This window comes from Orcinus orca, chromosome 1 (genome assembly GCF_937001465.1).
Source record: "Orcinus orca chromosome 1, mOrcOrc1.1, whole genome shotgun sequence".
NCBI classification, from domain to species: domain Eukaryota; kingdom Metazoa; phylum Chordata; class Mammalia; order Artiodactyla; family Delphinidae; genus Orcinus; species Orcinus orca.
In genome coordinates this window covers 88,951,405-88,976,437 of record NC_064559.1, presented here as the reverse complement: position 1 = coordinate 88,976,437, position 25,033 = coordinate 88,951,405, and positions in this window count along the sequence as shown.

Sequence of the window (25,033 nt, the reverse complement as noted above, 5' to 3'; positions counted from 1 at the left end):
GTGAGGGTATGACAACGGTTTAAGGGCAGCGTACATGTGAGGCCACGCATTAGTGTTAGCGTACGGGTTAGGATTACGGGACGGGTGAGGGGAAGGCTTCGGGGAAGGGTTAGGGTTAGGGTTCGGGCTAGGGTTAGGATTAGGGGATGGGGAAGGTTTAGGGTCCAGGTGAGGGTACGACAACGGTTTTAGGGGAGCGTACGTGTGAGGGCACGGGTTAGTGTTAGCGTACGGGTTAGGATTAGGGGACGGGTGAGGGGAAGGCTTCGGGGAAGGGTTAGGGTTAGGGTTCGGGCTAGGGTTAGGGTTAGGGAACGGGGACCGTTTACGGTCCAGATGAGGTTACAACAACGGTTTAGGGGGAGCGTACATGTGAGGGCATGGGTTAGTGTTAGTGTACGGGTTAGGATTAGGGGACGGGTGAGGGGAAGGCTTTGGGGAAGGGTTAAGGTTAGGGTTCGGGCTAGGGTTAGGGTTAGGGGACAGGGACGGTTTAGGGTCCAGGTGAGGGTATGACAACGGTTTAAGGGCAGCGTACATGTGAGGCCACGCATTAGTGTTAGCGTACGGGTTAGCATTACGGGACGGGTGAGGGGAAGGCTTCGGGGAAGGGTTAGGGTTAGGGTTCGGGCTAGGGTTAGGATTAGGGGATGGGGAAGGTTTAGGGTCCAGGTGAGGGTACGACAACGGTTTTAGGGGAGCGTACGTGTGAGGGCACGGGTTAGTGTTAGCGTACGGGTTAGGATTAGGGGACGTGTGAGGGGAAGGCTTCGGGGAAGCGTTAGGGTTAGGGTTCGGGCTAGGGTTAGGGTTAGGTAACGGGGACGGTTTACGGTCCAGATGAGGTTACAACAACGGTTTAGGGGGAGCGTACATGTGAGGGCATGGGTTAGTGTTAGTGTACGGGTTAGGATTAGGGGACGGGTGAGGGGAAGGCTTTGGGGAAGGGTTAAGGTTAGGGTTCGGGCTAGGGTTAGGGTTAGGGGACAGGGACGGTTTAGGGTCCAGGTGAGGGTATGACAACGGTTTAAGGGCAGCGTACATGTGAGGCCACGCATTAGTGTTAGCGTACGGGTTAGGATTACGGGACGGGTGAGGGGAAGGCTTCGGGGAAGGGTTAGGGTTAGGGTTCGGGCTAGGGTTAGGATTAGGGGATGGGGAAGGTTTAGGGTCCAGGTGAGGGTACGACAACGGTTTTAGGGGAGCGTACGTGTGAGGGCACGGGTTAGTGTTAGCGTACGGGTTAGGATTAGGGGACGGGTGAGGGGAAGGCTTCGGGGAAGGGTTAGGGTTAGGGTTCGGGCTAGGGTTAGGGTTAGGGAACGGGGACGGTTTACGGTCCAGATGAGGTTACAACAACGGTTTAGGGGGAGCGTACATGTGAGGGCATGGGTTAGTGTTAGTGTACGGGTTAGGATTAGGGGACGGGTGAGGGGAAGGCTTTGGGGAAGGGTTAAGGTTAGGGTTCGGGCTAGGGTTAGGGTTAGGGGACGGGGACTGTTTAGGGTCCAGGTGAGGGTACGACAACGGTTCACGGGGAGCGTGCGTGTGAGGTCACGGGTTAGTGTTAATGTATGGGTTAGGATTAGGAGACGGGTGAGGGGAAGGCTTCGGGGAAGGGTTAGGTTTAGGGTTCGGGCTAGGGTTAGGGTTAGGGGACGGGGACGGTTTAGGGTCCAGTTGAGGGTACGACAACGGTTTAGGGGGAGCGTACGTGTGAGGGCACGGGTTAGTGTTAGCGTACGGGTTAGGATTACGGGACGGGTGAGGGGAAGGCTTCGGGGAAGGGTTAAGGTTAGGGTTTGGGCTAGGGTTAGGTTTAGGGAACGGGGACGGTTTAGGGTCCAGGTGAGGGTATGACAACGGTTTAAGGGCAGCGTACGTGTGAGGACACGCATTAGTGTTAGAGTACGGGTTAGGATTAGGGGACGGGTGAGGGGAAGGCTTCGGGGAAGGGTTAGGGTTAGGGCTCGGGCTATGGTTAGGCTTAGGGGACGGGGACGGTTTAGGGTCCAGGAGAGGATACGACAACGGTTTATGGGGAGCGTACGTGTGAGGGCACGGGTTAGTGTTAGCGTACGGGTTAGGATTAGGGGACGGGTGAGGGGAAGGCTTCGGGGAAGGTTTAGGGTTAGGGTTCGGGCTAGGGTTAGGGTTAGGGGACGGAGACGGTTTACGTTCCAGGTGAGGTTACGACAACGGTTTAGGGGGAGCGTACATGTGAGAGCATGGGTTAGTGTTAGTGTACGGATTAGGATTAGGGGACAGGTGAGGGGAAGGCTTCGGGGAAGGGTTAAGGTTAGGGTTCGGGCTAGGGTTAGGGTTAGGGGACAGGGATGGTTTAGGGTCCAGGTGAGGGTACGACAGCGGTTCACGGGGAGCGTACGTGTGAGGGCACGGGTTAGTGTTAGCATACGGGTTAGGATTAGGGGACGGGTGAGGGGAAGGCTTCGGGGAAGTGTTAAGGTTAGGGTTCGGGTTAGGGTTAGGGTTAGGGGATGGGGACGGTTTAGGGTCCAGGTGAGGGTACGACATCGGATTAGGCGGAGGGTACGTGAGAGGGCACGGGTTAGTGTTAGCGTACGGTTTAGGATTAGGGGATGGGAAAAGGGAAGGCTTTCGGGAAGGGTTAGGGTTAGGGTTCGGGCTAGGGTTAGGGTTATGGGACGGGGACGGTTTAGGGTCCAGGTGAGGGGATGACAACGGTTTAGGGGGAGCGTATGTGTGAGGGCACGGGTTAGTGTTATCGTACGGGTTAGTATTAGGGGACGGGTGAGTGGAAGGCTTCGGGGAAGTGTTAGGGTTAGGGTTCAGGCTAGGGTAAGGTTTAGGGAAAGGGGACGGTTTAGGGTCCAGTTGAGGGTACGACAACGTTTTAGGGGGAGCGTACGTGTGAGGGCACGGGTTAGTGTTAGCGTATGGGATAGGATTAGGGGACGGGTGAGGTGAAGGCTTCGGGGAAGTGTTAGGGTTAGGGTTCGGGCTAGGGTTAGGGTTAGGGGACGGGGACTGTTTAGGGTTCAGGTGAGGGTACGACAACGGTTCACGGGGAGCGTACGTGTGAGGTCACGGGTTAGTGTTAATGTATGGGTTAGGATTAGGAGACGGGTGAGGGGAAGGCTTCGGGGAAGTGTTAGGGTTAGGGTTCGTCTAGGGTTAGGGTTAGGGGACCTGGAGGGTTTAGGGTCCAGGTGAGGGTATGACAACGGTTTAGGATGAGCGTACGTGCGAGACCATGGGTTAGTGTTAGCGTACGGGTTAGGATTAGGGGACGGGTGAGGGGAAGGCTTCGGGAAGGGTTAGGGTTAGGGTTCGGGCTAGCGTTAGAGTTAGGAGACGAGGTCTGTTTAGGGTCCAGGTGAGGGTACGACAACAGTTCACGGGGAGCGTACGTGTGAAGGCACGGGTTAGTGTTAGCGTATGGGTTAGGATTAGGGGACGGGTGAGGGGAAGGCTTCGGGGAAGGGTTAGGGTTAGGGTTCGGGCTAGGGTTAGGGTTAGGGGATGGGGACGGTTTTGGGTCCAGGTGAGGGTACAACAACGATTTAGGGGGAGCGTACGTGTGAGGCCACGGGTTAGTGTTAGCGTATGGGTTAGGATTAGGGGATGGGTGAGGGGAAGGCTTCGGGGAAGTGTTAGGGTTAGGGTTCGGGCTAGGGTTAGGGTTAGGGGACGGGGACGGTTTAGGGTCCAGGTGAGGGTATGACAACGGTTTAAGGGCAGCGTACATGTGAGGCCACGCATTAGTGTTAGCGTACGGGTTAGGATTACGGGACGGGTGAGGGGAAGGCTTCGGGGAAGGGTTAGGGTTAGGGTTCGGGCTAGGGTTAGGATTAGGGGATGGGGAAGGTTTAGGGTCCAGGTGAGGGTACGACAACGGTTTTAGGGGAGCGTACGTGTGAGGGCACGGGTTAGTGTTAGCGTACGGGTTAGGATTAGGGGACGGGTGAGGGGAAGGCTTCGGGGAAGGGTTAGGGTTAGGGCTCGGGCTAGGGTTAGGCTTAGGGGACGGGGACGGTTTAGGGTCCAGGTGAGGTTACGACAACGGTTTAGGGGGAGCGTACGTTTGAGGGCACGGGTTAGTGTTAGCGTACGGGTTAGGATTAGGGGACGGGTGAGGGGAAGGCTTTGGGGAAGGGTTAAGGTTAGGGTTCGGGCTAGGGTTAGGGTTAGGGGACAGGGACGGTTTAGGGTCCAGGTGAGGGTACGACAACTGTTCACGGGGAGCGTACATGTGAGGGCATGGGTTAGTGTTAGCATACGGGTTAGGATTAGGGGACGGGTGAGGGGAAGGCTTCGGGGAAGGGTTAAGGTTAGGGTTCGGGTTAGGGTTAGGGTTAGGGGACGGGGACGGTTTAGGGTTCAGGTGAGGGTACAACATCGGATTAGGAGGAGGGTACGTGAGAGGGCACGGGTTAGTGTTAGCGTACGCTTTAGGATTAGGGGACGGGAAAAGGGAAGGCTTCGGGGAAGGGTTAGGGTTAGGGTTCTGGCTAGGGTTAGGGTTAGGGGACGGGGACGGTTTAGGGTCCAGGTGAGGGTACGACAACGGTTTAGGGGCAGCGTATGTGTGAGGGCACGGGTTAGTGTTATCGTACGGGTTAGGATTAGGGGACGGGTGAGTGGAAGGCTTCGGGGAAGTGTTAGGGTTAGGGTTCAGGCTAGGGTTAGGTTTAGGGAAAGGGGACGGTTTAGGGTCCAGTTGAGGGTACGACAACGGTTTAGGGGGAGCGTACGTGTGAGGGCACGGGTTAGTGTTAGCGTATGGGATAGAATTAGGGGACGGGTGAGGTGAAGGCTTCGGGGAAGTGTTAGGGTTAGGGTTCGGGCTAGGTTTAGGGTTAGGGGACGGGGACTGTTTAGGGTCCAGGTGAGGGTACGACAACGGTTCACGGGGAGCGTGCGTGTGAGGTCACGGGTTAGTGTTAATGTATGGGTTAGGATTAGGAGACGGGTGAGGGGAAGGCTTCGGGGAAGGGTTAGGTTTAGGGTTCGGGCTAGGGTTAGGGTTAGGGGACGGGGACGGTTTAGGGTCCAGTTGAGGGTACGACAACGGTTTAGGGGGAGCGTACGTGTGAGGGCACGGGTTAGTGTTAGCGTACGGGTTAGGATTACGGGACGGGTGAGGGGAAGGCTTCGGGGAAGGGTTAAGGTTAGGGTTTGGGCTAGGGTTAGGTTTAGGGAACGGGGACGGTTTAGGGTCCAGGTGAGGGTATGACAACGGTTTAAGGGCAGCGTACGTGTGAGGACACGCATTAGTGTTAGAGTACGGGTTAGGATTAGGGGACGGGTGAGGGGAAGGCTTCGGGGAAGGGTTAGGGTTAGGGCTCGGGCTAGGGTTAGGCTTAGGGGACGGGGACGGTTTAGGGTCCAGGAGAGGATACGACAACGGTTTATGGGGAGCGTACGTGTGAGGGCACGGGTTAGTGTTAGCGTACGGGTTAGGATTAGGGGACGGGTGAGGGGAAGGCTTCGGGGAAGGTTTAGGGTTAGGGTTCGGGCTAGGGTTAGGGTTAGGGGACGGAGACGGTTTACGGTCCAGGTGAGGTTACGACAACGGTTTAGGGGGAGCGTACATGAGAGAGCATGGGTTAGTGTTAGTGTACGGGTTAGGATTAGGGGACAGGTGAGGGGAAGGCTTCGGGGAAGGGTTAAGGTTAGGGTTCGGGCTAGGGTTAGGGTTAGGGGACAGGGATGGTTTAGGGTCCAGATGAGGGTACGACAGCGGTTCACGGGGAGCGTACGTGTGAGGGCACGGGTTAGTGTTAGCATACGGGTTAGGATTAGGGGACGGGTGAGGGGAAGGCTTCGGGGAAGTGTTAAGGTTAGGGTTCGGGTTAGGGTTAGGGTTAGGGGATGGGGACGGTTTAGGGTCCAGGTGAGGGTACGACATCGGATTAGGAGGAGGGTACGTGAGAGGGCACGGGTTAGTGTTAGCGTACGGTTTAGGATTAGGGGATGGGAAAAGGGAAGGCTTTCGGGAAGGGTTAGGGTTAGGGTTCGGGCTAGGGTTAGGGTTAGGGGACCTGGAGGGTTTAGGGTCCAGGTGAGGGTATGACAACAGTTTAGGATGAGCATACGTGCGAGACCATGGGTTAGTGTTAGCGTACGGGTTAGGATTAGGGGACGGGTGAGGGGAAGGCTTCGGGAAGGGTTAGGGTTAGGGTTCGGGCTAGGGTTAGGGTTAGGGGACGGGGACGGTTTAGGGTCCAGTTGAGGGTACGACAACGGTTTAGGGGGAGCGTACGTGTGAGGGCACGGGTTAGTGTTAGCGTACGGGTTAGGATTACGGGACGGGTGAGGGGAAGGCTTCGGGGAAGGGTTAAGGTTAGGGTTTGGGCTAGGGTTAGGTTTAGGGAACGGGGACGGTTTAGGGTCCAGGTGAGGGTATGACAACGGTTTAAGGGCAGCGTACGTGTGAGGACACGCATTAGTGTTAGAGTACGGGTTAGGATTAGGGGACGGGTGAGGGGAAGGCTTCGGGGAAGGGTTAGGGTTAGGGCTCGGGCTAGGGTTAGGCTTAGGGGACGGGGACGGTTTAGGGTCCAGGAGAGGATACGACAACGGTTTATGGGGAGCGTACGTGTGAGGGCACGGGTTAGTGTTAGCGTACGGGTTAGGATTAGGGGACGGGTGAGGGGAAGGCTTCGGGGAAGGGTTAGGGTTAGGGTTCGGGCTAGGGTTAGGGTTAGGGAACGGGGACGGTTTACGGTCCAGATGAGGTTACAACAACGGTTTAGGGGGAGCGTACATGTGAGGGCATGGGTTAGTGTTAGTGTACGGGTTAGGATTAGGGGACGGGTGAGGGGAAGGCTTTGGGGAAGGGTTAAGGTTAGGGTTCGGGCTAGGGTTAGGGTTAGGGGACAGGGACGGTTTAGGGTCCAGGTGAGGGTATGACAACGGTTTAAGGGCAGCGTACATGTGAGGCCAAGCATTAGTGTTAGCGTACGGGTTAGGATTACGGGACGGGTGAGGGGAAGGCTTCGGGGAAGGGTTAGGGTTAGGGTTCGGGCTAGGGTTAGGATTAGGGGATGGGGAAGGTTTAGGGTCCAGGTGAGGGTACGACAACGGTTTTAGGGGAGCGTACGTGTGAGGGCACGGGTTAGTGTTAGCGTACGGGTTAGGATTAGGGGACGGGTGAGGGGAAGGCTTCGGGGAAGGGTTAGGGTTAGGGTTCGGGCTAGGGTTAGGGTTAGGGAACGGGGACGGTTTACGGTCCAGATGAGGTTACAACAACGGTTTAGGGGGAGCGTACATGTGAGGGCATGGGTTAGTGTTAGTGTACGGGTTAGGATTAGGGGACGGGTGAGGGGAAGGCTTTGGGGAAGGGTTAAGGTTAGGGTTCGGGCTAGGGTTAGGGTTAGGGGACAGGGACGGTTTAGGGTCCAGGTGAGGGTATGACAACGGTTTAAGGGCAGCGTACATGTGAGGCCACGCATTAGTGTTAGCGTACGGGTTAGGATTACGGGACGGGTGAGGGGAAGGCTTCGGGGAAGGGTTAGGGTTAGGGTTCGGGCTAGGGTTAGGATTAGGGGATGGGGAAGTTTTAGGGTCCAGGTGAGGGTACGACAACGGTTTTAGGGGAGCGTACGTGTGAGGGCACGGGTTAGTGTTAGCGTACGGGTTAGGATTAGGGGACGGGTGAGGGGAAGGCTTCGGGGAAGGGTTAGGGTTAGGGTTCGGGCTAGGGTTAGGGTTAGGGAACGGGGACGGTTTACGGTCCAGATGAGGTTACAACAACGGTTTAGGGGGAGCGTACATGTGAGGGCATGGGTTAGTGTTAGTGTACGGGTTAGGATTAGGGGACGGGTGAGGGGAAGGCTTCGGGGAAGTGTAAGGGTTAGGGTTCGTCTAGGGTTAGGGTTAGGGGACCAGGAGTGTTTAGGGTCCAGGTGAGGGTATGACAACGGTTTAGGATGAGCGTACGTGCAAGACCATGGGTTAGTGTTAGCGTACGGGTTAGGATTAGGGGACGGGTGAGGGGAAGGCTTCGGGGAAGGGTTAGGGTTAGGGTTTGGGCTAGGGTTAGGGTTAGGGGACGGGGACGGTTTAGGGTCCAGGTGAGGGTACGACAACGGTTTAGGGGGAGCGTACGTGTGAGGGGACGGGTTAGTGTTAGCGTACGCATTAGGATTAGGGGATGGGTGAGGGGAAGGCTTCGGGGAAGGGTTAGGGTTAGGGTTCAGGCTAGGGTTAGGGTTAGGGGACGGGGACGGTTTAGGGTCCAGTTGAGGGTATGACAACGGTTTAAGGGGAGCGTACCTGTGAGGGCACGGATTAGTGTTAGCGTACGGGTTAGAAATAGGGGACGGGTGAGGGGAAGGCTTCGGGAAGGGTTAGGGTTAGGGTTCAGGCTAGGGTTAGAGTTAGGGGATGGGGACGGTTTAGGGTCCAGGTGAGGGTACGACAACGGTTTAAGGGGAGCGTACGTGTGAGGCCACGGGTTAGTGTTAGTGTACGGGTTAGGATTAGGGGACGGGTGAGGGGAAGGTTTCGGGGAAGTGTTAGGGTTAGTGTTCAGGCTAGGGTTAGGTTTAGGGAAAGGGGACGGTTTAGGGTCCAGTTGAGGGTATGACAACAGTTTAGGGGGAGCGTACGTGTGAGGGCACCGGTTAGTGTTAGCTTATGGGTTAGGATTAGGGGACGGGTGAGGGGAAGGCTTCGGGGAAGGGTTAGGGTTAGGGTTCGGGCTAGGGTTAGTGTTAGGGGATGGGGACGGTTTAGGGTCCAGGTGAGGGTACGACATCGGATTAGGAGGAGGGTACGAGAGAGGGCATGGGTTAGTGTTAGCGTACGGGTTAGGATTATGGGACGGGTGAAGGGAAGGCTTCGGGGAAGGGTTAGGTTTAGGGTTCGGGCTAGGGTTACGGTTAGGGGACGGGGACGGTTTAGGGTCCAGGTGAGGGTACGACAACGGTTTAGGGGGAACGTATGTGTGAGGGCACGGGTTAGTGTTAGCGTACGGGTTAGGATTACGGGACGGGTGAGGGGAAGGCTTCGGGGAAGGATTAGGGTTAGGGTTCGGGCTAGGGTTAGGGTTAGGGGACGGGGACGGTTTAGGGTCCAGGTGAGGGTATGACAACGGTTTAAGGGGAGCGTACGTGTGAGGGCACAGATTAGTGTTAGCGTACGGGTTAGAAATAGGGGACGGGTGAGGGGAAGGCTTTGGGGAAGGGTTAGGGTTAGGGTTCAGGCTAGGGTTAGGGTTAGGGGATGGGGACGGTTTAGGGTCCAGGTGAGGGTACGACAACGGTTTAAGGGGAGCGTACGTGTGAGGGCATGGGTTAGTGTTAGCGTACGGGTTAGGATTAGGGGACTGGTGAGTGAAAGGCTTTGTGGAAGGGTTAGGGTTAGTTTTTCGGGCTAGGGTTAGGGTTAGGGGACGGGGACGGTTTAGGGTCCAGGTGAGGGTATGACAACGGTTTAGGGGGAGCGTACGTGTGAGGGCACGGGTTAGTGTTAGCGTACGGGTTAGGATTAGGGGACGGGTGAGGGGAAGGCTTCGAGGAAGGGTTAGGGTTAGGGTTCGGGCTAGGTTTAGGGTTAGGGGAAGGGGACGGTTTAGGGTCCAGGTGAGGGTACAACAACGTTTTAGGGGGAGCATACGTGTGAGGCCACGGGATAGTGTTAGCGTACGGGTTAGGATTAGGGGACGGGTGAGGGGAAGGCTTCGGGGAAGGGTTAGGGTTAGGGTTAGGGCTAGGGTTAGGGTTAGGGGACGGGGTCTGTTTAGGGTCCAGGTGAGGGTATGACAACGGTTCACGGGGAGCGTATGTGTGAGGGCACGGGTTAGTGTTAGCGTATGGGTTAGGATTAGGGGACGAGTGAGGGGAAGGCTTCGGGGAAGGGTTAGGGTTAGGGTTCGGGCTAGGGTTAGGGTTAGGGGATGGGGACGGTTTTGGGTCCAGGTGAGGGTACAACAACGGTTTAGGGGGAGTGTACGTGTGAGGGCACGGGTTAGTGTTAGCGTACGGGTTAGGATTAGGGGATGGGTGAGGGGAAGGCTTTGGGGAAGGGTTAGGGTTAGGGTTCGGTCTAGGGTTAGCGTTAGGGGACGGGGACGGTTTAGGGTCCAGGTGAGGGTACGACAACGGTTTAGGGGGAGCGTACGTGTGAGGGCACGGGTTAGTGTTAACGTACGGGTTAGGATTAGGGGACGGGTGAGGGGAAGGCTTCGGGGAAGGGTTAGGGTTAGGGTTTGGGCTAGGGTTAGGGTTAGGGGACGGGGACGGTTTAGGGTCCAGGTGAGGGTACGACAACGGTTTAGGGGGAGCGTACGTGTGAGGGCACGGGTTAGTGTTAGCGTACGCATTAGGATTAGGGGATGGGTGAGGGGAAGGCTTCGGGGAAGGGTTAGGGTTAGGGTTCAGGCTAGGGTTAGGGTTAGGGGACGGGGACGGTTTAGGGTCCAGTTGAGGGTATGACAACGGTTTAAGGGGAGCGTACCTGTGAGGGCACGGATTAGTGTTAGCGTACGGGTTAGAAATAGGGGACGGGTGAGGGGAAGGCTTCGGGAAGGGTTAGGGTTAGGGTTCAGGCTAGGGTTAGAGTTAGGGGATGGGGACGGTTTAGGGTCCAGGTGAGGGTACGACAACGGTTTAAGGGGAGCGTACGTGTGAGGCCACGCATTAGTGTTAGCGTACGGGTTAGGATTACGGGACGGGTGAGGGGAAGGCTTCGGGGAAGGGTTAGGGTTAGGGTTCGGGCTAGGGTTAGGATTAGGGGATGGGGAAGGTTTAGGGTCCAGGTGAGGGTACGACAACGGTTTTAGGGGAGCGTACGTGTGAGGTCACGGGTTAGTGTTAGCGTACGGGTTAGGATTAGGGGACGGGTGAGGGGAAGGCTTCGGGGAAGGGTTAGGGTTAGGGTTCGGGCTAGGGTTAGGGTTAGGGAACGGGGACGGTTTACGGTCCAGATGAGGTTACAACAACGGTTTAGGGGGAGCGTACATGTGAGGGCATGGGTTAGTGTTAGTGTACGGGTTAGGATTAGGGGACGGGTGAGGGGAAGGCTTCGGGGAAGTGTTAGGGTTAGGGTTCGTCTAGGGTTAGCGTTAGGGTTCCTGGAGTGTTTAGGGTCCAGGTGAGGGTATGACAACGGTTTAGGATAAGCGTACGTGCGAGACCATGGGTTAGTGTTAGCGTACGGGTTAGGATTAGGGGACGGGTGAGGGGAAGGCTTCGGGGAAGGGTTAGGGTTAGGGTTTGGGCTAGGGTTAGGGTTAGGGGACAGGGACGGTTTAGGGTCCAGGTGAGGGTACGACAACTGTTCACGGGGAGCGTACATGTGAGGGCATGGGTTAGTGTTAGCATACGGGTTAGGATTAGGGGACGGGTGAGGGGAAGGCTTCGGGGAAGGGTTAAGGTTAGGGTTCGGGTTAGGGTTAGGGTTAGGGGACGGGGACGGTTTAGGGTTCAGGTGAGGGTACAACATCGGATTAGGAGGAGGGTACGTGAGAGGGCACGGGTTAGTGTTAGCGTACGCTTTAGGATTAGGGGACGGGAAAAGGGAAGGCTTCGGGGAAGGGTTAGGGTTAGGGTTCTGGCTAGGGTTAGGGTTAGGGGACGGGGACGGTTTAGGGTCCAGGTGAGGGTACGACAACGGTTTAGGGGCAGCGTATGTGTGAGGGCACGGGTTAGTGTTATCGTACGGGTTAGGATTAGGGGACGGGTGAGTGGAAGGCTTCGGGGAAGTGTTAGGGTTAGGGTTCAGGCTAGGGTTAGGTTTAGGGAAAGGGGACGGTTTAGGGTCCAGTTGAGGGTACGACAACGGTTTAGGGGGAGCGTACGTGTGAGGGCACGGGTTAGTGTTAGCGTATGGGATAGAATTAGGGGACGGGTGAGGTGAAGGCTTCGGGGAAGTGTTAGGGTTAGGGTTCGGGCTAGGTTTAGGGTTAGGGGACGGGGACTGTTTAGGGTCCAGGTGAGGGTACGACAACGGTTCACGGGGAGCGTGCGTGTGAGGTCACGGGTTAGTGTTAATGTATGGGTTAGGATTAGGAGACGGGTGAGGGGAAGGCTTCGGGGAAGGGTTAGGTTTAGGGTTCGGGCTAGGGTTAGGGTTAGGGGACGGGGACGGTTTAGGGTCCAGTTGAGGGTACGACAACGGTTTAGGGGGAGCGTACGTGTGAGGGCACGGGTTAGTGTTAGCGTACGGGTTAGGATTACGGGACGGGTGAGGGGAAGGCTTCGGGGAAGGGTTAAGGTTAGGGTTTGGGCTAGGGTTAGGTTTAGGGAACGGGGACGGTTTAGGGTCCAGGTGAGGGTATGACAACGGTTTAAGGGCAGCGTACGTGTGAGGACACGCATTAGTGTTAGAGTACGGGTTAGGATTAGGGGACGGGTGAGGGGAAGGCTTCGGGGAAGGGTTAGGGTTAGGGCTCGGGCTAGGGTTAGGCTTAGGGGACGGGGACGGTTTAGGGTCCAGGAGAGGATACGACAACGGTTTATGGGGAGCGTACGTGTGAGGGCACGGGTTAGTGTTAGCGTACGGGTTAGGATTAGGGGACGGGTGAGGGGAAGGCTTCGGGGAAGGTTTAGGGTTAGGGTTCGGGCTAGGGTTAGGGTTAGGGGACGGAGACGGTTTACGGTCCAGGTGAGGTTACGACAACGGTTTAGGGGGAGCGTACATGAGAGAGCATGGGTTAGTGTTAGTGTACGGGTTAGGATTAGGGGACAGGTGAGGGGAAGGCTTCGGGGAAGGGTTAAGGTTAGGGTTCGGGCTAGGGTTAGGGTTAGGGGACAGGGATGGTTTAGGGTCCAGATGAGGGTACGACAGCGGTTCACGGGGAGCGTACGTGTGAGGGCACGGGTTAGTGTTAGCATACGGGTTAGGATTAGGGGACGGGTGAGGGGAAGGCTTCGGGGAAGTGTTAAGGTTAGGGTTCGGGTTAGGGTTAGGGTTAGGGGATGGGGACGGTTTAGGGTCCAGGTGAGGGTACGACATCGGATTAGGAGGAGGGTACGTGAGAGGGCACGGGTTAGTGTTAGCGTACGGTTTAGGATTAGGGGATGGGAAAAGGGAAGGCTTTCGGGAAGGGTTAGGGTTAGGGTTCGGGCTAGGGTTAGGGTTAGGGGACCTGGAGGGTTTAGGGTCCAGGTGAGGGTATGACAACAGTTTAGGATGAGCATACGTGCGAGACCATGGGTTAGTGTTAGCGTACGGGTTAGGATTAGGGGACGGGTGAGGGGAAGGCTTCGGGAAGGGTTAGGGTTAGGGTTCGGGCTAGGGTTAGGGTTAGGGGACGGGGACGGTTTAGGGTCCAGTTGAGGGTACGACAACGGTTTAGGGGGAGCGTACGTGTGAGGGCACGGGTTAGTGTTAGCGTACGGGTTAGGATTACGGGACGGGTGAGGGGAAGGCTTCGGGGAAGGGTTAAGGTTAGGGTTTGGGCTAGGGTTAGGTTTAGGGAACGGGGACGGTTTAGGGTCCAGGTGAGGGTATGACAACGGTTTAAGGGCAGCGTACGTGTGAGGACACGCATTAGTGTTAGAGTACGGGTTAGGATTAGGGGACGGGTGAGGGGAAGGCTTCGGGGAAGGGTTAGGGTTAGGGCTCGGGCTAGGGTTAGGCTTAGGGGACGGGGACGGTTTAGGGTCCAGGAGAGGATACGACAACGGTTTATGGGGAGCGTACGTGTGAGGGCACGGGTTAGTGTTAGCGTACGGGTTAGGATTAGGGGACGGGTGAGGGGAAGGCTTCGGGGAAGGGTTAGGGTTAGGGTTCGGGCTAGGGTTAGGGTTAGGGAACGGGGACGGTTTACGGTCCAGATGAGGTTACAACAACGGTTTAGGGGGAGCGTACATGTGAGGGCATGGGTTAGTGTTAGTGTACGGGTTAGGATTAGGGGACGGGTGAGGGGAAGGCTTTGGGGAAGGGTTAAGGTTAGGGTTCGGGCTAGGGTTAGGGTTAGGGGACAGGGACGGTTTAGGGTCCAGGTGAGGGTATGACAACGGTTTAAGGGCAGCGTACATGTGAGGCCAAGCATTAGTGTTAGCGTACGGGTTAGGATTACGGGACGGGTGAGGGGAAGGCTTCGGGGAAGGGTTAGGGTTAGGGTTCGGGCTAGGGTTAGGATTAGGGGATGGGGAAGGTTTAGGGTCCAGGTGAGGGTACGACAACGGTTTTAGGGGAGCGTACGTGTGAGGGCACGGGTTAGTGTTAGCGTACGGGTTAGGATTAGGGGACGGGTGAGGGGAAGGCTTCGGGGAAGGGTTAGGGTTAGGGTTCGGGCTAGGGTTAGGGTTAGGGAACGGGGACGGTTTACGGTCCAGATGAGGTTACAACAACGGTTTAGGGGGAGCGTACATGTGAGGGCATGGGTTAGTGTTAGTGTACGGGTTAGGATTAGGGGACGGGTGAGGGGAAGGCTTTGGGGAAGGGTTAAGGTTAGGGTTCGGGCTAGGGTTAGGGTTAGGGGACAGGGACGGTTTAGGGTCCAGGTGAGGGTATGACAACGGTTTAAGGGCAGCGTACATGTGAGGCCACGCATTAGTGTTAGCGTACGGGTTAGGATTACGGGACGGGTGAGGGGAAGGCTTCGGGGAAGGGTTAGGGTTAGGGTTCGGGCTAGGGTTAGGATTAGGGGATGGGGAAGTTTTAGGGTCCAGGTGAGGGTACGACAACGGTTTTAGGGGAGCGTACGTGTGAGGGCACGGGTTAGTGTTAGCGTACGGGTTAGGATTAGGGGACGGGTGAGGGGAAGGCTTCGGGGAAGGGTTAGGGTTAGGGTTCGGGCTAGGGTTAGGGTTAGGGAACGGGGACGGTTTACGGTCCAGATGAGGTTACAACAACGGTTTAGGGGGAGCGTACATGTGAGGGCATGGGTTAGTGTTAGTGTACGGGTTAGGATTAGGGGACGGGTGAGGGGAAGGCTTCGGGGAAGTGTAAGGGTTAGGGTTCGTCTAGGGTTAGGGTTAGGGGACCAGGAGTGTTTAGGGTCCAGGTGAGGGTATGACAACGGTTTAGGATGAGCGTACGTGCAAGACCATGGGTTAGTGTTAGCGTACGGGTTAGGATTAGGGGACGGGTGAGGGGAAGGCTTCGGGGAAGGGTTAGGGTTAGGGTTTGGGCTAGGGTTAGGGTTAGGGGACGGGGACGGTTTAGGGTCCAGGTGAGGGTACGACAACGGTTTAGGGGGAGCGTACGTGTGAGGGGACGGGTTAGTGTTAGCGTACGCATTAGGATTAGGGGATGGGTGAGGGGAAGGCTTCGGGGAAGGGTTAGGGTTAGGGTTCAGGCTAGGGTTAGGGTTAGGGGACGGGGACGGTTTAGGGTCCAGTTGAGGGTATGACAACGGTTTAAGGGGAGCGTACCTGTGAGGGCACGGATTAGTGTTAGCGTACGGGTTAGAAATAGGGGACGGGTGAGGGGAAGGCTTCGGGAAGGGTTAGGGTTAGGGTTCAGGCTAGGGTTAGAGTTAGGGGATGGGGACGGTTTAGGGTCCAGGTGAGGGTACGACAACGGTTTAAGGGGAGCGTACGTGTGAGGCCACGGGTTAGTGTTAGTGTACGGGTTAGGATTAGGGGACGGGTGAGGGGAAGGTTTCGGGGAAGTGTTAGGGTTAGTGTTCAGGCTAGGGTTAGGTTTAGGGAAAGGGGACGGTTTAGGGTCCAGTTGAGGGTATGACAACAGTTTAGGGGGAGCGTACGTGTGAGGGCACCGGTTAGTGTTAGCTTATGGGTTAGGATTAGGGGACGGGTGAGGGGAAGGCTTCGGGGAAGGGTTAGGGTTAGGGTTCGGGCTAGGGTTAGTGTTAGGGGATGGGGACGGTTTAGGGTCCAGGTGAGGGTACGACATCGGATTAGGAGGAGGGTACGAGAGAGGGCATGGGTTAGTGTTAGCGTACGGGTTAGGATTATGGGACGGGTGAAGGGAAGGCTTCGGGGAAGGGTTAGGTTTAGGGTTCGGGCTAGGGTTACGGTTAGGGGACGGGGACGGTTTAGGGTCCAGGTGAGGGTACGACAACGGTTTAGGGGGAACGTATGTGTGAGGGCACGGGTTAGTGTTAGCGTACGGGTTAGGATTACGGGACGGGTGAGGGGAAGGCTTCGGGGAAGGATTAGGGTTAGGGTTCGGGCTAGGGTTAGGGTTAGGGGACGGGGACGGTTTAGGGTCCAGGTGAGGGTATGACAACGGTTTAAGGGGAGCGTACGTGTGAGGGCACAGATTAGTGTTAGCGTACGGGTTAGAAATAGGGGACGGGTGAGGGGAAGGCTTTGGGGAAGGGTTAGGGTTAGGGTTCAGGCTAGGGTTAGGGTTAGGGGATGGGGACGGTTTAGGGTCCAGGTGAGGGTACGACAACGGTTTAAGGGGAGCGTACGTGTGAGGGCATGGGTTAGTGTTAGCGTACGGGTTAGGATTAGGGGACTGGTGAGTGAAAGGCTTTGTGGAAGGGTTAGGGTTAGTTTTTCGGGCTAGGGTTAGGGTTAGGGGACGGGGACGGTTTAGGGTCCAGGTGAGGGTATGACAACGGTTTAGGGGGAGCGTACGTGTGAGGGCACGGGTTAGTGTTAGCGTACGGGTTAGGATTAGGGGACGGGTGAGGGGAAGGCTTCGAGGAAGGGTTAGGGTTAGGGTTCGGGCTAGGTTTAGGGTTAGGGGAAGGGGACGGTTTAGGGTCCAGGTGAGGGTACAACAACGTTTTAGGGGGAGCATACGTGTGAGGCCACGGGATAGTGTTAGCGTACGGGTTAGGATTAGGGGACGGGTGAGGGGAAGGCTTCGGGGAAGGGTTAGGGTTAGGGTTAGGGCTAGGGTTAGGGTTAGGGGACGGGGTCTGTTTAGGGTCCAGGTGAGGGTATGACAACGGTTCACGGGGAGCGTATGTGTGAGGGCACGGGTTAGTGTTAGCGTATGGGTTAGGATTAGGGGACGAGTGAGGGGAAGGCTTCGGGGAAGGGTTAGGGTTAGGGTTCGGGCTAGGGTTAGGGTTAGGGGATGGGGACGGTTTTGGGTCCAGGTGAGGGTACAACAACGGTTTAGGGGGAGTGTACGTGTGAGGGCACGGGTTAGTGTTAGCGTACGGGTTAGGATTAGGGGATGGGTGAGGGGAAGGCTTTGGGGAAGGGTTAGGGTTAGGGTTCGGTCTAGGGTTAGCGTTAGGGGACGGGGACGGTTTAGGGTCCAGGTGAGGGTACGACAACGGTTTAGGGGGAGCGTACGTGTGAGGGCACGGGTTAGTGTTAACGTACGGGTTAGGATTAGGGGACGGGTGAGGGGAAGGCTTCGGGGAAGGGTTAGGGTTAGGGTTTGGGCTAGGGTTAGGGTTAGGGGACGGGGACGGTTTAGGGTCCAGGTGAGGGTACGACAACGGTTTAGGGGGAGCGTACGTGTGAGGGCACGGGTTAGTGTTAGCGTACGCATTAGGATTAGGGGATGGGTGAGGGGAAGGCTTCGGGGAAGGGTTAGGGTTAGGGTTCAGGCTAGGGTTAGGGTTAGGGGACGGGGACGGTTTAGGGTCCAGTTGAGGGTATGACAACGGTTTAAGGGGAGCGTACCTGTGAGGGCACGGATTAGTGTTAGCGTACGGGTTAGAAATAGGGGACGGGTGAGGGGAAGGCTTCGGGAAGGGTTAGGGTTAGGGTTCAGGCTAGGGTTAGAGTTAGGGGATGGGGACGGTTTAGGGTCCAGGTGAGGGTACGACAACGGTTTAAGGGGAGCGTACGTGTGAGGCCACGCATTAGTGTTAGCGTACGGGTTAGGATTACGGGACGGGTGAGGGGAAGGCTTCGGGGAAGGGTTAGGGTTAGGGTTCGGGCTAGGGTTAGGATTAGGGGATGGGGAAGGTTTAGGGTCCAGGTGAGGGTACGACAACGGTTTTAGGGGAGCGTACGTGTGAGGTCACGGGTTAGTGTTAGCGTACGGGTTAGGATTAGGGGACGGGTGAGGGGAAGGCTTCGGGGAAGGGTTAGGGTTAGGGTTCGGGCTAGGGTTAGGGTTAGGGAACGGGGACGGTTTACGGTCCAGATGAGGTTACAACAACGGTTTAGGGGGAGCGTACATGTGAGGGCATGGGTTAGTGTTAGTGTACGGGTTAGGATTAGGGGACGGGTGAGGGGAAGGCTTCGGGGAAGTGTTAGGGTTAGGGTTCGTCTAGGGTTAGCGTTAGGGTTCCTGGAGTGTTTAGGGTCCAGGTGAGGGTATGACAACGGTTTAGGATAAGCGTACGTGCGAGACCATGGGTTAGTGTTAGCGTACGGGTTAGGATTAGGGGACGGGTGAGGGGAAGGCTTCGGGGAAGGGTTAGGGTTAGGGTTTGGGCTAGGGTTAGGGTTAGGGGACGGGGACGGTTTAGGGTCCAGGTGAGGGTACGACAACGGTTTAGGGGGAGCGTACGTGTGAGGGCACGGGTTAGTGTTAGCGTACGCATTAGGATTAGGGGATGGGTGATGGGAAGGCTTCGGGGAAGGGTTAGGGTTAGGGTTCAGGCTAGGGTTAGGGTTAGGGGACGGGGACGGTTTAGGGTCCAGTTGAGGGTATGACAACGGTTTAAGGGGAGCGTACCTGTGAGGGCACGGATTAGTGTTAGCGTACGGGTTAGAAATAGGGGACGGGTGAGGGGAAGGCTTCGGGGAAGGGTTAGGGTTAGGGTTCAGGCTAGGGTTAGAGTTAGGGGATGGGGACGGTTTAGGGTCCAGGTGAGGGTACGACAACGGTTTAAGGGGAGCGTACGTGTGAGGCCACGGGTTAGTGTTAGTGTACGGGTTAGGATTAGGGGACGGGTGAGGGGAAGGCTTCGGGGAAGTGTTAGGGTTAGTGTTCAGGCTAGGGTTAGGTTTAGGGAAAGGGGACGGTTTAGGGTCCAGTTGAGGGTATGACAACAGTTTAGGGGGAGCGTACGTGTGAGGGCACCGGTTAGTGTTAGCTTATGGGTTAGGATTAGGGGACGGGTGAGGGGAAGGCTTCGGGGAAGGGTTAGGGTTAGGGTTCGGGCTAGGGTTAGTGTTAGGGGACGGGGACGGTTTAGGGTCCAGGTGAGGGTACGACATCGGATTAGGAGGAGGGTACGAGAGAGGGCATGGGTTAGTGTTAGCGTACGGGTTAGGATTATGGGACGGGTGAAGGGAAGGCTTCGGGGAAGTGTTAGGTTTAGGGTTCGGGCTAGGGTTACGGTTAGGGGACGGGGACGGTTTAGGGTCCAGGTGAGGGTACGACAACGGTTTAGGGGGAACGTATGTGTGAGGGCACGGGTTAGTGTTAGCGTACGGGTTAGGATTAGGGGACGGGTGAGGGGAAGGCTTCGGGGAAGGATTAGGGTTAGGGTTCGGGCTAGGGTTAGGGTTAGGGGACGGGGACGGTTTAGGGTCCAGGTGAGGGTATGACAACGGTTTAAGGGGAGCGTACGTGTGAGGGCACAGATTAGTGTTAGCGTACGGGTTAGAAATAGGGGACGGGTGAGGGGAAGGCTTTGGGGAAGGGTTAGGGTTAGGGTTCAGGCTAGGGTTAGGGTTAGGGGATGGGGACGGTTTAGGGTCCAGGTGAGGGTACGACAACGGTTTAAGGGGAGCGTACGTGTGAGGGCACGGGTTAGTGTTAGCGTACGGGTTAGGATTAGGGGACTGGTGAGGGGAAGGCTTTGTGGAAGGGTTAGGGTTAGTGTTCGGACTAGGGTTAGGGTTAGGGGACGGGGACGGTTTAGGGTCCAGGTGAGGGTATGACAACGGTTTAGGGGGAGCGTACATGTGAGGGCACGGGTTAGTGTTAGCGTACGGGTTAGGATTAGGGACAGGTGAGGGGAAGGCTTCGAGGAAGGGTTAGGGTTAGGGTTCGGGCTAGGGTTAGGGTTAGGGGAAGGGGACGGTTTAGGGTCCAGGTGAGGGTACAACAACGTTTTAGGGGGAGCATACGTGTGAGGCCACGGGATAGTGTTAGCGTACGGGTTAGGATTAGGGGACGGGTGAGGGGAAGGCTTCGGGGAAGGGTTAGGGTTAGGGTTAGGGCTAGGGTTAGGGTTAGGGGACGGGGTCTGTTTAGGGTCCAGGTGAGGGTATGACAACGGTTCACGGAGAGCGTACGTGTGAGGGCACGGGTTAGTGTTAGCGTATGGGTTAGGATTAGGGGACGAGTGAGGGGAAGGCTTCGGGGAAGGGTTAGGGTTAGGGTTCGGGCTAGGGTTAGGGTTAGGGGATGGGGACGGTTTTGGGTCCAGGTGAGGGTACAACAACGGTTTAGGGGGAGTGTACGTGTGAGGGCACGGGTTAGTGTTAGCGTACGGGTTAGGATTAGGGGACGGGTGAGGGGAAGGCTTCGGGGAAGTGTTAGGGTTAGGGTTGGTCTAGGGTTAGGGTTAGGGGACCTGGAGGGTTTAGGGTCCAGGTGAGGGTATGACAACGGTTTAGGATGAGCGTACGTGCGAGACCATGGGTTAGTGTTAGCGTACGGGTTAGGATTAGGGGACGGGTGAGGGGAAGGCTTCGGGAAGGGTTAGGGTTAGGGTTCGGGCTAGCGTTAGAGTTAGGAGACGAGGTCTGTTTAGGGTCCAGGTGAGGGTACGACAACAGTTCACGGGGACCGTACGTGTGAAGGCACGGGTTAGTGTTAGCGTATGGGTTAGGATTACGGGACGGGTGAGGGGAAGGCTTCGGGGAAGGGTTAGGGTTAGGGTTCGGGCTAGGGTTAGGGTTAGGGGATGGGGACGGTTTTGGGTCCAGGTGAGGGTACAACAACGATTTAGGGGGAGCGTACGTGTGAGGGCACGGGTTAGTGTTAGCGTATGGGTTAGGATTAGGGGATGGGTGAGGGGAAGGCTTCGGGGAAGTGTTAGGGTTAGGGTTCGGGCTAGGGTTAGGGTTAGGGGACGGGGACGGTTTAGGGTCCAGGTGAGGGTATGACAACGGTTTAAGGGCAGCGTACATGTGAGGCCACGCATTAGTGTTAGCGTACGGGTTAGGATTACGGGACGGGTGAGGGGAAGGCTTCGGGGAAGGGTTAGGGTTAGGGTTCGGGCTAGGGTTAGGATTAGGGGATGGGGAAGGTTTAGGGTCCAGGTGAGGGTACGACAACGGTTTTAGGGGAGCGTACGTGTGAGGGCACGGGTTAGTGTTAGCGTACAGGTTAGGATTAGGGGACGGGTGAGGGGAAGGCTTCGGGGAAGGGTTAGGGTTAGGGCTCGGGCTAGGGTTAGGCTTAGGGGACGGAGACGGTTTAGGGTCCAGGTGAGGTTACGACAACGGTTTAGGGGGAGCGTACGTTTGAGGGCACGGGTTAGTGTTAGCGTACGGGTTAGGATTAGGGGACGGGTGAGGGGAAGGCTTCGGGGAAGGGTTAGGGTTAGGGTTCGGGATAGGGTTAGGGTTAGGGGACGGGGACGGTTTACGGTCCAAGTGAGGTTACGACAACGGTTTAGGGGGAGCGTACATGTCAGGACATGGATTAGTGTTAGTGTACGGGTTAGGATTAGAGGACGGGTGAGGGGAAGGCTTCGGGGAAGGGTTAAGGTTAGGGTTCGGGCTAGGGTTAGGGTTAGGGGACGGGGACGGTTTAGGTTCCAGGTGAGGGTACGACAACGGTTCACGGGGAGCATACGTCTGAGGGCACGGGTTCGTGTTAGCATACGGGTTAGGATTAGGTGACGGGTGAGGGGAAGGCTTTGGGGAAGGGTTAAGGTTAGGGTTCGGGCTAGGGTTAGGGTTAGGGGACAGGGACGGTTTAGGGTCCAGGTGAGGGTATGACAACGGTTTAAGGGCAGCGTACATGTGAGGCCACGCATTAGTGTTAGCGTACGGGTTAGGATTACGGGACGGGTGAGGGGAAGGCTTCGGGGAAGGTTTAGGGTTAGGGTTCGGGCTAGGGTTAGGATTAGGGGATGGGGAAGGTTTAGGGTCCAGGTGAGGGTACGACAACGGTTTTAGGGGAGCGTACGTGTGAGGTCACGGGTTAGTGTTAGCGTACGGGTTAGGATTAGGGGACGGGTGAGGGGAAGGCTTCGGGGAAGGGTTAGGGTTAGGGTTCGGGCTAGGGTTAGGGTTAGGGAACGGGGACGGTTTACGGTCCAGATGAGGTTACAACAACGGTTTAGGGGGAGCGTACATGTGAGGGCATGGGTTAGTGTTAGTGTACGGGTTAGGATTAGGGGACGGGTGAGGGGAAGGCTTTTGGGAAGGGTTAAGGTTAGGGTTCGGGCTAGGGTTAGGGTTAGGGGACAGGGATGGTTTAGGGTCCAGGTGAGGGTATGACAACGGTTTAAGGGCAGCGTACATGTGAGGCCACGCATTAGTGTTAGCGTACGGGTTAGGATTACGGGACGGGTTAGGGGAAGGCTTCGGGGAAGGGTTAGGGTTAGGGTTCGGGCTAGGGTTAGGATTAGGGGATGGGGAAGGTTTAGGGTCCAGATGAGGGTACGACAACGGTTTTAGGGGAGCGTACGTGTGAGGGCACGGGTTAGTGTTAGCGTACGGGTTAGGATTAGGGGACGGGTGAGGGGAAGGCTTCGGGGAAGGGTTAGGGTTAGGGTTCGGGCTAGGGTTAGGGTTAGGGAACGGGGACGGTTTACGGTCCAGATGAGGTTACAACAACGGTTTAGGGGGAGCGTACATGTGAGGGCATGGGTTAGTGTTAGTGTACGGGTTAGGATTAGGGGACGGGTGAGGGGAAGGCTTCGGGGAAGTGTTAGGGTTAGGGTTCGTCTAGGGTTAGGGTTAGGGTTCCTGGAGTGTTTAGGGTCCAGGTGAGGGTATGACAACGGTTTAGGATAAGTGTACGTGCGAGACCATGGGTTAGTGTTAGCGTACGGGTTAGGATTAGGGGACGGGTGAGGGGAAGGCTTCGGGGAAGGGTTAGGGTTAGGGTTTGGGCTAGGGTTAGGGTTAGGGGACGGGGACGGTTTAGGGTCCAGGTGAGGGTACGACAACGGTTTAGGGGGAGCGTACGTGTGAGGGCACGGGTTAGTGTTAGCGTACGCATTAGGATTAGGGGATGGGTGATGGGAAGGCTTCGGGGAAGGGTTAGGGTTAGGGTTCAGGCTAGGGTTAGGGTTAGGGGACGGGGACGGTTTAGGGTCCAGTTGAGGGTATGACAACGGTTTAAGGGGAGCGTACCTGTGAGGGCACGGATTAGTGTTAGCGTACGGGTTAGAAATAGGGGACGGGTGAGGGGAAGGCTTCGGGGAAGGGTTAGGGTTAGGGTTCAGGCTAGGGTTAGAGTTAGGGGATGGGGACGGTTTAGGGTCCAGGTGAGGGTACGACAACGGTTTAAGGGGAGCGTACGTGTGAGGCCACGGGTTAGTGTTAGTGTACGGGTTAGGATTAGGGGACGGGTGAGGGGAAGGCTTCGGGGAAGTGTTAGGGTTAGTGTTCAGGCTAGGGTTAGGTTTAGGGAAAGGGGACGGTTTAGGGTCCAGTTGAGGGTATGACAACAGTTTAGGGGGAGCGTACGTGTGAGGGCACCGGTTAGTGTTAGCTTATGGGTTAGGATTAGGGGACGGGTGAGGGGAAGGCTTCGGGGAAGGGTTAGGGTTAGGGTTCGGGCTAGGGTTAGTGTTAGGGGACGGGGACGGTTTAGGGTCCAGGTGAGGGTACGACATCGGATTAGGAGGAGGGTACGAGAGAGGGCATGGGTTAGTGTTAGCGTACGGGTTAGGATTATGGGACGGGTGAAGGGAAGGCTTCGGGGAAGTGTTAGGTTTAGGGTTCGGGCTAGGGTTACGGTTAGGGGACGGGGACGGTTTAGGGTCCATGTGAGGGTACGACAACGGTTTAGGGGGAACGTATGTGTGAGGGCACGGGTTACTGTTAGCGTACGGGTTAGGATTAGGGGACGGGTGAGGGGAAGGCTTCGGGGAAGGATTAGGGTTAGGGTTCGGGCTAGGGTTAGGGTTAGGGGACGGGGACGGTTTAGGGTCCAGGTGAGGGTATGACAACGGTTTAAGGGGAGCGTACGTGTGAGGGCACAGATTAGTGTTAGCGTACGGGTTAGAAATAGGGGACGGGTGAGGGGAAGGCTTTGGGGAAGGGTTAGGGTTAGGGTTCAGGCTAGGGTTAGGGTTAGGGGATGGGGACGGTTTAGGGTCCAGGTGAGGGTACGACAACGGTTTAAGGGGAGCGTACGTGTGAGGGCACGGGTTAGTGTTAGCGTACGGGTTAGGATTAGGGGACGGGTGAGGGGAAGGCTTCGGGGAAGGGTTAGGGTTACGGTTCAGGCTAGGTTTAGGTTTAGGGAACAGGGACGGTTTAGGGTCCAGTTGAGGGTACGACAACGGTTTAGGGGGAGCATACGTGTGAGGCCATGGGATAGTGTTAGCGTACGGGTTAGGATTAGGGGACGGGTGAGGGGAAGGCTTCGGGGAAGGGTTAGGGTTAGGGTTCGGGCTAGGGTTAGGGATGGGGACGGGGTCTGTTTAGGGTCCAGGTGAGGGTAGGACAATGGTTCACGGGGAGCGTACGTGTGAGGGCACGGGTTAGTGTTAGCGTATGGGTTAGGATTAGGGGACTGGTGAGGGGAAGGCTTCGGGGAAGGGTTAGGGTTAGGGTTCGGGCTAGGGTTAGGGTAAGGGGATGGGGACGGTTTTGGGTCCAGGTGAGGGTACAACAACGGTTTAGGGGGAGCGTACATGTGAGGGCACGGGTAAGTGTTAGCGTACGGGTTAGATTAGGGGACGGGTGAGGGGAAGGCTTCGGGGAAGGGTTAGGGTTAGGGTTCGGGCTAGGGTTAGGGTTAGGGAACGGGGACGGATAACGGTCCAGATGAGGTTACAACAACGGTTTAGGGGGAGCGTACATGTGAGGGCATGGGTTAGTGTTAGTGTACGGGTTAGGATTAGGGGACGGGTGAGGGGAAGGCTTTGGGGAAGGGTTAAGGTTAGGGTTCGGGCTAGGGTTAGGGTTAGGGGACAGGGACGGTTTAGGGTCCAGGTGAGGGTACGACAACTGTTCACGGGGAGCGTACGTGTGAGGGCATGGGTTAGTGTTAGCATACGGGTTAGGATTAGGGGACGGGTGAGGGGAAGGCTTCGGGGAAGGGTTAAGGTTAGGGTTCGGGTTAGGGTTAGGGTTAGGGGACGGGGACGGTTTAGGGTTCAGGTGAGGGTACAACATCG